Genomic DNA, 11,742 nt, shown 5'->3' with positions numbered 1-11,742 from the left:
ATACACTTAGGAATCTGTTGTATCCATCTGAGAGAAGGGACTATGGGATCCCAAGTGTACCCACACTCACTCAAAGAAGAGCTTGGCAGTGGCCTCTATTGTGATACTCTTCTTGCAGACCACCATAATGGACATCTTAGGCAATTTGTTGATGACCACAAAAATGTAATCATTGTCGTGATTGGTAGAAGGAAGGCCCGACATCTAATCCATGGAGACAAATTCCCAAGGTTGACTAGGGGTGGGTAGAGGAGTATACAATGTTTGCTTCTTGATGGTTGGTTTGGTGATGGCACAGGTGGTGCAAGATCTAATATACTTCCCAACATCCTGATGATGTTTTGGCCAATAAAAATACCTCTACAATACCGCCATTGTTTTCTCTACTTTGAAATGTCCAACGACTGTAGTGCACCTCCCAAATCATCTTGGCACACTCACTTGAAGGAACGCATATGTGTCCTAGGTGGCATAATATTGCATTCTGAAGGTGAAAATTTTGAACTTTCTTCCCTTCCAGGAGCAGCTAGTATATGATGTCGAATTCCAGATTACTCTTGTAAATATGTGGCCACCCTGATGTCTTGTGCCCACAGGAGTCGATCACAGTGATCAACGCCATGATCAGTGGTAACGATGTTATTGGTGTTGCCCTTCTTATACTTAATGTTCAAATGGAACTGTTGTAAATAGGTGGACCATTTCTGATGGTAATCATTCTGCAACTTCCCTTGTGTTTGTATGAACTGTAGAGGTCGGTGGTCTGTTTGGATGACTATTTCCTTCCCCAGAATGTAATTCTTCCATTGATGGTAGGCCTACACAATGGAATATATTTCTTTATTGTAAGTGGGGTACATTCAAACTGTTTCTAAAAGTGTCTCACTGTGGTAAGCCACTAGATGCCCATGATGAGTAAGAACCACACCAATAGCATAGTTAGAGGCATTTGTCTCAATCTCAAATGGTTGTTTCAGGTCTAGTAATGTGAGCACTGGTGCAAAACAAAGGCGATTCTTCAACTCAAAGAACGATTTTTGTTGGGTTTTTGACCAAAAAAAATTTGCTTTCGCTCCGCCCTTGGTGACTTGACTTAAAGGCCAAGTGATATGAGAGAATCCCAACACGAAACTATGATAGAAATTGGCAAGACCCAAAAAACTGTAGAGCTCTGTTAGAGTGGTTGGGGCTAGCCAATCTTGAATGACTTGTATCTTGGATGGGTCCACATGTACACCCTTCTCATCAATGATGTATCCTGGGTATTGAACCTGAGTTAGGCCAAAGGTGCATTTCTCCAAGTTAGCACACAACTTGTGTTGTCACAGGTTTTGAAGGACCTGTCGAATATGGTGGAGGTTCTCTTCCCAACTCTGGCTGAAGATCAAGAGTCATCTAAATACACCACCATAAATTCATTGGTGAAGGGTCGCAATATGTCTTCCATCGGTCTCATGAAGGTTGCAGGGGTGTTCGTTAATCCAAACGGCATGACCAATCATTCTAAAAGGCCCTCCTTGGATTTGAAGGCAGTCTTCCACACATTGGAGGGTTCGATAGGCACCTGGTGATAACTTGAATTCAATTCAATCTTGCAGAAAAATTTGGCCCCTTTGAGCTGGTCCAGAAGGTCATCAATCTATGGGGTTGGGTACCTATTCTGGATAGTGATCTTGTTCAACGCTCGATAGTCAATACAGAGCCTCCAGGTCCCATCCTTCTTCTGTACCAATACAATCAGGTCCCACAAGGTGATGAGCTTGACCTGACGTGCCCTTTCTACAATAGTTTCTGAATTTACATCTTCATCTCGCATTCTCCAAAAAGAGCATCAATAGATTGATCCATTGGGCGGTAGTGTGCCTAGGGTCAAATCTATGGATTGTTTGACCTAACAGTGCATAGGTACCCCTATAGGTGAGGTGAAAATATCCCTATACTCCTCCACAACCTTGTCCATCTATTGTTGATGTGCATAGGAGCCCTACCTAAAAGTCGTGGCCACAACCTTCTTCTTGCCCTGGGGGCGAATCAAAAGGAAAACAAATTTTCTAGTCTAGGAAATGATCTTACTGCATTTCTTTGCAGTGATCAAAGAGATGGCGGTGGGCGGGGCTACCTCCAGTATCCTGTAAAACTTCTTAGCCAAAGTAATAATCACATAGCAAGGTCTAGGCTCATATATAGCATGTTGCTTCCACAAGTATGGTTTTCCTAACAATACATTACAAACTTCAAGAGGAGAAATGTCACATAGTACCTCATTCATGAAGAGCTTGATGCTGTAGGGAAGGTGACACTATTGGTTAACGTGAAGATCTCATCCTTGGTGAAGCCACCTAATGGTGTACGGATCTGGATGTGCTATAGTCTTTAGGCCCAGCCGTTTCATGACCTGTACTGAAATGAGGTTCTTTTGCCTCCCATTGTCGACAATGAACTGCAACGAAGAACCCTTCACCCACATCTTTGAGTGGAAGAGGCATTCCTCCTCCTCTGGATCTTGAGGCCTAATCTTTTGGATCTTGGTGGTGGAATTGGCCTTTGCATCCATGATTTTCTTCCCTTTTTCAGTTCCCTTATTGGGTTTTGATTCAAAGTCAGAACATGCATCTAATTCGTATGCCTTCAGCTTGGCACCAGTGACTGCTTGGCTCGACACTCACTTGTATTGTGAGTGGAGCTCTTATGGAACTCACACCATTTTCCCGTGTCCTTCTTTGTCTTCATGATGTTGTCATTTTATTGTGGCTTTAGTGGGTTGTCCTGGGTAGACCCTAATTGGCTTGGTCCTTTTTTCTGTGGTTTGGGGCTTCTTTTTCCTTGCTTCGGATTTGCAGATCCAAAGTATCGCTTCTTCTATCTAAAATTATGCTCAATCTTGATAGCGTACCAATATGTCGTACCAAGCAAGGAAATGTCTAGGAACTCCATCTCCTCCTGGATGTACTTGTGTAGACAATCGTGTTACTTGAGCACCAAATTCCGCTCAATATACTTGATACCCAGCTTCATGCAAAGGGTATGGAAAATATTTGTGAACTCTGGCACATTTTGGTCTCTTCCCTACCGTAGCGTGGTCCACTCTATGTATTTGTATTCATAGCTCCTGACAGGGTAATTTTGTTTCTTTATGGTGTCTCGAAAAGAATTCCATGTGGGTGCAACTGAAAACAACGAGGGTTCACCCTCGTCCTTTTGTTCATAGTAGGTTTCCCACGAGTCCTTGCTGTGTGGGATGCCTTTGAGAAGTGAAAAAGTAATATTTCCCTGATTGAAAAAGCCATGAACTGAAAAATATCCTTCCAACGAATTTAACCATTTACCTATGACGTTTTCATATATGGGTAGTTATCAAAGGATCTCGGAAAAGTTATCCATCATTGTGTTCCTTCGTCTCTCAAGGGTTTCCTCGAGCAACATTTTGAAAGGATCTCCAACCCCCTTATCTTTCTTTTCTTATACCCTAACCTCGTCGGGGACATGAAAAGATAAAAATAGAAAGAGAAGACCCTCTAATACCACTAATTTGAACTTAAACATGAATGCAACAAATTACAAGTATAATCATAAACACAGAGATGCAGCAGAAAAACACTTCATTTCATTAATAGAAAAATATTGAACTATGCTTACAAACAAAATGGAAATAAGACAGCTCAGGTGATGGTAGCTTAGCTCTAAGAAGAGATGTAGCAGCTACATGCCTTTGAATTGTGTTACAATGAGGCTCAAGGGCCTATTTATTATTGGAAAACACGAGAAAACCCTAAAAAATAAAAACCCTAACCCTAGGAGATGTAACACCAAGATTTTGTGGGCCTCGTTGGCGTTAGTTGGGCAGCCAACTTCTTGGGGTCGTAACTTGCTCATATTATCTTTGTTTGGCGTGAATGATACCTTGTTAGAAATGTCTCACCAAGTACTACAGGTTTCACCACAGGCCCTTGCCTACAACTATGGGCTTGCAGAAGACCAAAAAAAAATGTCATTTAGAGGGTCAAAATTGCTCTGGACGTTTAAGACCCGAAAAACTGCTAAAAATAGTAAATGCTCAAATGAACAAGGAAATAGATGAAACTCACTGGGGGTATAGGTGGAATAGGCAGGTGGCCACCAATATCCACCTGGATCGAAGCAAGGGAAATTTTCTCTAGGAGATTGCTTGATTAAACAACAGTAAATAAAAGGATGCAGATGATGTTTGAAAAGGTTTTTGAGCAGTTACATATAGCGTGAGTAACTCTAAGAACCAAGGAAAACCAAATTAAAGAATTAGAAGATATTGTGATTCGACAATTTGAGAAATCTAAAGAAATCATGCCAATTAAAATTTTACTAGAAGAAAAAAAGAAGGAAATCAAAGGCCTACAGAACATTACGAAGATACTAGATCATGACCCGCAAGTTTTAATCCAAGATTTTGAAAGGAAGGAATAGGTTGAGACTCATGTGCAAGAGATGGAGACGTCCTTGAGACATAAAGAAGAAGAATTTAAAGAAGCACTTAGACAAATGGAAGTTTTGAAGGAGGAATCCCGTGTAAAAGAGGAACGTCACCTCAAGTTTCTAGCAGATTATAAATATACAATTGATCAAGCCCTAAATACTTCCCAAGCATCTGAAGGTGAGGAATTAAAGCTTTTGCACATCAAAATAGGTGAGGTAGAACAAGAACTAGAAGAGGTCAGGTCAGAGAAGAAAAAAGCTAAAAGTAGAGGGGAAAATTTAGTGAACTGAAAGAACAACGAAATTGAACAGATTCAGAACGTGCTTAAATAGACGCATGGTGAGGTTAAAACCCCGCAGGAGATAATTAGAGTCACCCTCATAGGAAGACAAGTTGTGGTATAATCCAAAGAAGAAATCTTGAGGGAGATGAAACAGAAAATGTCTACAGTAAGGGCTTATGTGGAAATCTTCTCTGACTATGAGAAGGGCATCATTAAAAGTGCCAACCTAGAAGAAAAAAACACATCTACAGTACTAGAGGAAATATGAAAGGACGTTGATTCATGCATTGACTTAATCAATTCCTTAGAAGACGAAACACTAGTAGGATTGAGTTTTCCTTCGAGATATTAATGCATCTTCGTTCTTTGTATGTTGAAGGGGAAGGTACCACAATGAGACTTATGTGGGAAGTGTTTGAGAAATATTCTAAGGAAATAGATGGTTTTAGAGCTAATTAGAATTATCTTGGTAGATTTGGCGTGCCATCCTTCTAGGGAAAAGAAAACTAGATAATATCCCATGAGTAGTTTTATGACAAGCTGAAGAGTACAAAGAAAGACATCAGTTGTTTAACCATATTGGGAGAAGAGTTAGTTTCACTAACTACGGTGGTGAATGCTCTTTGTAGCGACTTTAGAATTTTGGATTGAATTGATAAAATGATAAAGAATCTTCCTATGACACGGTACCAAATTAGGCTGCATTTAGTCATGATCATAACAAAATATAAAAACGTACCCTGGCTATCAACCACAGAATGGGATAAGATTGCTAAGTTGAGGATGCATTTGAGGATGCTTCAACAGATCATGCAGTTCATCCAATTTAACCGATGCAGTCGACAACAAATCAACCAGAAGATTGGAGTGATATACCTTTGATCACAACTCAAACATTGGTGGTCAGGATGGGTGGGGCCCATAGTCTCTCTCCTCGGGGCACATTAAAGAAAGTTCAAAGTCATGGAAGAAACCAGGATGTTTAAGTGCTTTATTAGAAATTAAATTGTTTAGTTTTAATTTATTTAAGACATTTATTTACCGCATTACTATTTAAAACCTTGTTTGCCGTAAGAGGGGGTTGTTGAAGATAATTATTTTCTTTTACATATCCGATTGTAAATGTTACACATAATTTTTATCCTATGAATGAAGTAACTCTACATTTTTGATAAACCTTTTTATGTATGTGTTTGTATATGACAATCGAAGTGTTGAATCTAGGACTTGTTCTTGTTTAGTATTCTTTTCTATTCAATTTTTTCATGTTTTGATAACTATATTATGAAATTGAAAAATTGAATGACAAGTATTTTATTGACGGTAATTTTAGGAGCCTGTCTCTAAAATTAATGACAATTTTTGCTTATTTTATTCACGATTGTTACATTGTTTAAATGTTATGGAATTTGTTTGTGTTCAATATATTAGTTAAACTATGAAATCTATATGTTTCTCACTTGTCTCCATTAGGGTCTCGATATTTAATATTGAATTCGACCATCATAAGAGAATTGAATCAAGAAATTAATAAATACTTTTACCTGTTGTAATAATCTTACGTTATTATTAAGTTTACTTGTTTTTTTTTTTTTTTTTTTTTTTTTTTTCCGAAGGTGGCAAAACCTATCAAACTCAGGTGTCAAACCAACAGTGAGGACAACCATCTCTGGCTGCTATCCGCGAATGTCGATTTGACTCATCACCGTTATCAAGGAAAACCACGCCACCTGTAATAACCCGCTGGTGGTCCGTAAGGGAGCAGGCTTTCACTCCTGCCAGATGCCTCTGGGTCTTGGGCCGTTAACCTGTTTCCTTACGTCCGAGGAAGACGAGCTCTTAGCCAAGCAGAAGCAGTTTTACGGCATACTCCAGGCCGAATTAAGTTTACTTGTTATCTTGCATTCGTGTATTTTTTTTTATTTATTTTCTGGTTTTTATTAGGTTCGTTTCAATTTTCTTTTAATTTAAGTGTTTGGGGTTTACCATACACACATGAGTTGTATCATTGAATGATTGTTATTAGTTACTATTCCTTCTATTAACGCCACAATATTACTACGTCGTTTCAAATTATTATTATCTAACCTTATTATATTTGATTTATTGAAAATTATATAAGTATTGTTAGGGTTACCCCCTTTGGTGTATTGATGGTCAATCTACAATGCCTAAAGTGGGAGGGCTTCTAATTCCTCAGTGAATGCATTCTTAAGTTGTTCAATTGTGGGAATAATTTGAGCACTAACATTCTTTTGGTGTCAATGTCGGGGATCATTTGGTTCAAATCTACTGGATGAATAATCCTCACCCTTTACAACAACATATTATTTTTGGTCTTGTTGTTTAAGGAAGTATTTTGAATTGTTTGTACGAACTCTCCTTGCATGTTTCCCTTACTCACAAAGAGCTTCATTAGTATTAGGAAGTACTAGCACAGGAGGATGAGCATGCCCAACCGAATCCAAACAGTCCTAGACAACGACAACATCTGAGGATCTGAGTTTATGATGGAAGTGCACGTCCGTTTTCAAACCAAGTACCATATTAATCACTCTTAGTTTTTTGGTTCCATGATATCCTTATTGAGTTTCTGAAATCAGTTTACAATTAAAAATTATATTGTATTACATTTTCTTAAAAACAAAGAAAAAAATAAAAATCATAAAATAAAATAGTAAAGTAGTTATACTCCCTACTCATATTATTGGTGATTTTTTAATCTGGATACTCCTCGAATATTAACTAGGTCTACATTTAAAATAAGCCATTCTCGTTTATATGACCTAGAGCTATTGGTCACTATAGCCAATAGAAGGAGATGTCTCAATGAATTCATACACAATCATCCTTTATCTCCTAATCCAAGTGTATGATAAATTTTTTCACTCCCTCTCTCTAGTTATGAATCTCAATCACTACATTCATCATCAACTTCTCACTCTGCACCTCGATATTTTCTTGTTCCTTCTACTCCACCAAATAGCCCTCCACCTTCTCCTTATCAATCCTTACCTTCTTCACCTCAACACATAATTAATTGGGTAAATTCTCAGTACTACCCCCTTAATATTCAGGCGACCCTTCATGATATTCCTCCCAAATATGATAAGAACCAACCTAGTGATCTGGGTGGATTCGGAATAGAAGTGGCCTTGAAAAGAACTCAAAAATAAAAGTCATCATATGGAAGTGAAACCAGGACCACCTCACAATGCTCATTGCTCTAATTCCAATGGTATGAATGACACTCAAATCTAAGTTCGTATGCTCAACTTATAGATGGTCAAAGTTCTTATCAAACTTGGCCAAGTAGAAGTCACTAATGAGGCAACAATGTGGCAAAGTCTGATTGCACAGAATCTGACCATCGGAAAAGGAAAATTTGTCGCCTCCTTAATTTTTCCAGTAACCCTTAATTTTTGGCGAAAAAAATAAAAAAAGGTCAACTTCTATGTTTAAAAAGACAATCTATATATATATATATATATATATATATATATATATATATATATATATATATATATATATATATATATATATATATATATATAGGGACCGGGTTGTCACCCCCACCACCCCCCAACAAATGTGATATATCAAATAATCAAATTCAAATGTGGCAAGTGGGCCACCCCTGACGGACCCACCCAACCATCGGTCAACAACAATATTTACATAATAAAATATGGTGGTTCTGCCCACCATGACAAGTGTCATCATATGACGGGACTAGCGAAGTTCAAACCTGTCCAACCCATGTGGGTTAGCCTGCCAACAGGCGGTCCCACATGATAATTAAACCAAACAAAATCGTGTTGTCGATTAACGCAACAACCATAAAACAAAATGTGACTATGTTAAAGAGATGTGATGAGATTCGAATTAGGACCTCCCCCATCCTAAATTCCACTATCACCAACGGGCCAATGACCCAACATTGGTTGGCCTGCCCACAATTTTATATAAAAACCCTCACTCATTTCCATTAGGACCGGCTGAGGAGAGGAGCACAAAACCCTGAGCAACTAGGAGGGTTGGAACCATGTGTGAGGAATCTATTTTGATGCTGAGAAGATTCCCTTTGGGAGCTAGAGGTTCCAGTGTCAGAATTTGACAAGTTTATAGTAATTTTTTCACATTTTCTTGCCAAGAGTCTAACCGTGCAGTCCGTTTCTCCAGCCTAGGTCTCTGTTTTCAGTTCATCATCAGAAATTGAGGTCTAAGGGTCATTTTTGTAAATTTTCTTGTAATTTATTTCTTTACTGCCACTTAATGAAAGAACGCCTCCCCACTTTGAGCAGGGCCCAGGGACGTAGCCCACATTGGGTGAACTTTGTAATCAAATCATTTACGTGTCTTTGATGTGATGGTTTCTTTATGATTTTCGCTTCTTTTTCATGTGATAAATTACTTGGTAATATGCTCTTTTGTATGCATCCTTGAAATTAAATTATATGGATCAAGTTTGGTATTAGAACAGGTCTTCTTGATGTGAGTTCCATGAGTGAATACTAACCAGGAACAAGCTCCAAAAGGAGAAGGAAAACTTAAATCCTTTGATCCTGAAGCAGGGCATTCACCATGAATATGGAACATGGTAGATGAGGAAGCTCAAATGGAGGAAGAGTGAGATTATCGCAAGATCTTATTCACCATGGCAAAGAAAGTTGACAATCTATTTGGAAAATATGAGAAGACAGTCAAGCCTAAGAAGAAAGAGCTACATGACCATGCATCGGTAAATCATGAAGGTGGAAGAGGAGAGCCTCATGAACCACCCTCTCCATCCTCTATTGGTAGTTCTTCTTCTTTTTCTTCTCATCACTCTAACACGCATCATAGGAATACATATAAGAAGTCATTTTTTAAGCAATATGTAAAAATTGAGTTTCCCACATAATGGAGAATGTAATACAGAGAAACTAAACAATTGTATTAAACAGATCAAGGTTTATTACCGGATTCAACAGATCGAGGAATATGAGGCCAAGATCCAATTAGAATCTCTTCGGCTGAGTGGCGCCGCTCTCGTTTGGTGGGAGAGAGTGTCAGAAAGGCAGCAAAAACTTGGGTAATCTCCTTTCTTCTTTGTCCAACTTTGTTTCTGCATTCAAATATCAGTTTTATCCTTTGGGTTATCGAAAAAAGGCTTTAATCAAATGGAAATATTTAAGAAAAGGAAAGGGTCAAAATGTATAATGCTTCACAGAAGAGTTTAGAAAACCAGCATTGAATTTGGGCATTTCAATTGATTCACCTGAAACTATAACATAATATATCGGTTCTTTACATAGTTACGTCACACATTATTTGTTATTATTTGAGCCTACTATTATTGATGTGGTTAGTGTGAAGGTCATTCATCTTGCAAGTAGGGGCAATAATGATAAATAAGAGAAACCAAAGAAATCATCTTTTAAACCTCCTAATGGAAATTTCAAAGGAAAAGGCAAGGGAAAGGACGAAAATATTGCTACAACCAAGAAGGAGGAAGGAGAAAAACCATCTCGCAGACATCGCAAGAAAGAAGGCCATGATGATGAACAATGTTGGAAGTTGCATCCAAAGTTGTATCCAAAGAGACTTGGTGGGAAGAACAAGAAAAAGGTGGTTGCAACCACACAACAGGACCTTGGATCTAATTCTGGTGATGAGACATTGATCATAGTTGTGGGCACACAAGGTACTCTTTCTCTTCATGCTAATGAAAATTCTAAATCACATGCAAGTAAGGGTTTTTTGAATGAGCCTTTTGTTAATGAACGAAAGAGAATTGATTTATTCCACATTAGAGTCATAATGAAACATACTAAAGTAGAAACCTTGTTTGATCAAGGCTCACAAGAAAATTTGATTTTAGAATCCTTGTTTAAACAGTTAGGACTAGAGACCAAGCCTCATCTGAAACCATGCCCTCTTGGTTAGGTGTGTGATAAAGCAAAATTACATGTAACCAAGCATTGTAGAGATAGATTTGTGATTGCATCCAAACTAGTAGATGAGGTTGATATTGATGTCGTAGCCTTGTATATATGTGGTATTGTATTGAAGAGTCTGTATTTGTATGACAGGAAATCATTTTTCTTTCTCCATGAAAACAAGTATCATCTACAAAAGATGATTTGGAATACATTATTAGAGATCATCGCACCAAAATCAATGCCAATCTTGTAAATGCAGGTAAGATGAAGAGATTGATTAATTCCAAAAAATGGTGCATACTCATGGTTGTGAGAGAAAAATATGCTGAGACATCTGAAGCTTCCCAAGGTTGTGATCCTGCTCATAAAAAGGAATTGTATGAAATTGTTTCTAACTATGATGGGATTTTTTAGGAACCAAGTGAGTTGCCTCCAAAGCATGAGATCTTGTTCTAGCAGCTACAACCACCCTCCAAAATTTTTCCTTAGCTTCGTTTTGGAGCCTCCCTACCAACCATCCTTAGGAGCATGTCTTGCATTAAGTACATAGACTTCAACTGAGTTTTAGTAGCCTAGCGGCCTATGCATGTTAGTTTGTTTGGCTCCCTCCACAGACTGTCATTTCGAACTTTGGCATTTTTGTGGTTGAGATGCTCCCCCTGAAAATTGCACAATTCTGGAGGGGAACCAGCCTTTTGTCCTGAAATTGCACAATCCTGCTGGGATGCTTGTTGGGATCCAGAAATGAGCAATCTAAATAGGCAACCTTCCCTCTGAAAACTGCACAATCCTGCCCAACACTGGGCTTCAACTCAGAAATTGTGCAATTCTAAGTGATAGTCAGAGCTTCAATCCAAAAATTGCACAATGCATGAGGAAAAAACAGTCTTGCTCAACCCAGAAACTACACAAATTTCATCCCCAAGCTTGCAGACTATATCATGTGCTTTCAGGTTGAATAGTCCCCTCCAGGAATGAGCAATCCTGATTTGCATGCATGGGTTTCTTTTCCTGAAAAAGGAAAAAAGCATCCCCAGAGATGGAGGTTACATGCAAAGATAATTTTAGAAACGTCCCTCCAAATG

This window comes from Pinus tabuliformis, chromosome J (assembly GCF_031772625.1).
Source record: "Pinus tabuliformis cultivar Carrire ecotype Pingquan chromosome J, CPIR1, whole genome shotgun sequence".
Taxonomy (NCBI): Eukaryota; Viridiplantae; Streptophyta; class Pinopsida; order Pinales; family Pinaceae; genus Pinus; species Pinus tabuliformis.
The sequence above is the reverse complement of the archived record's forward strand: the minus strand, read 5'-3'. Positions refer to the sequence as shown.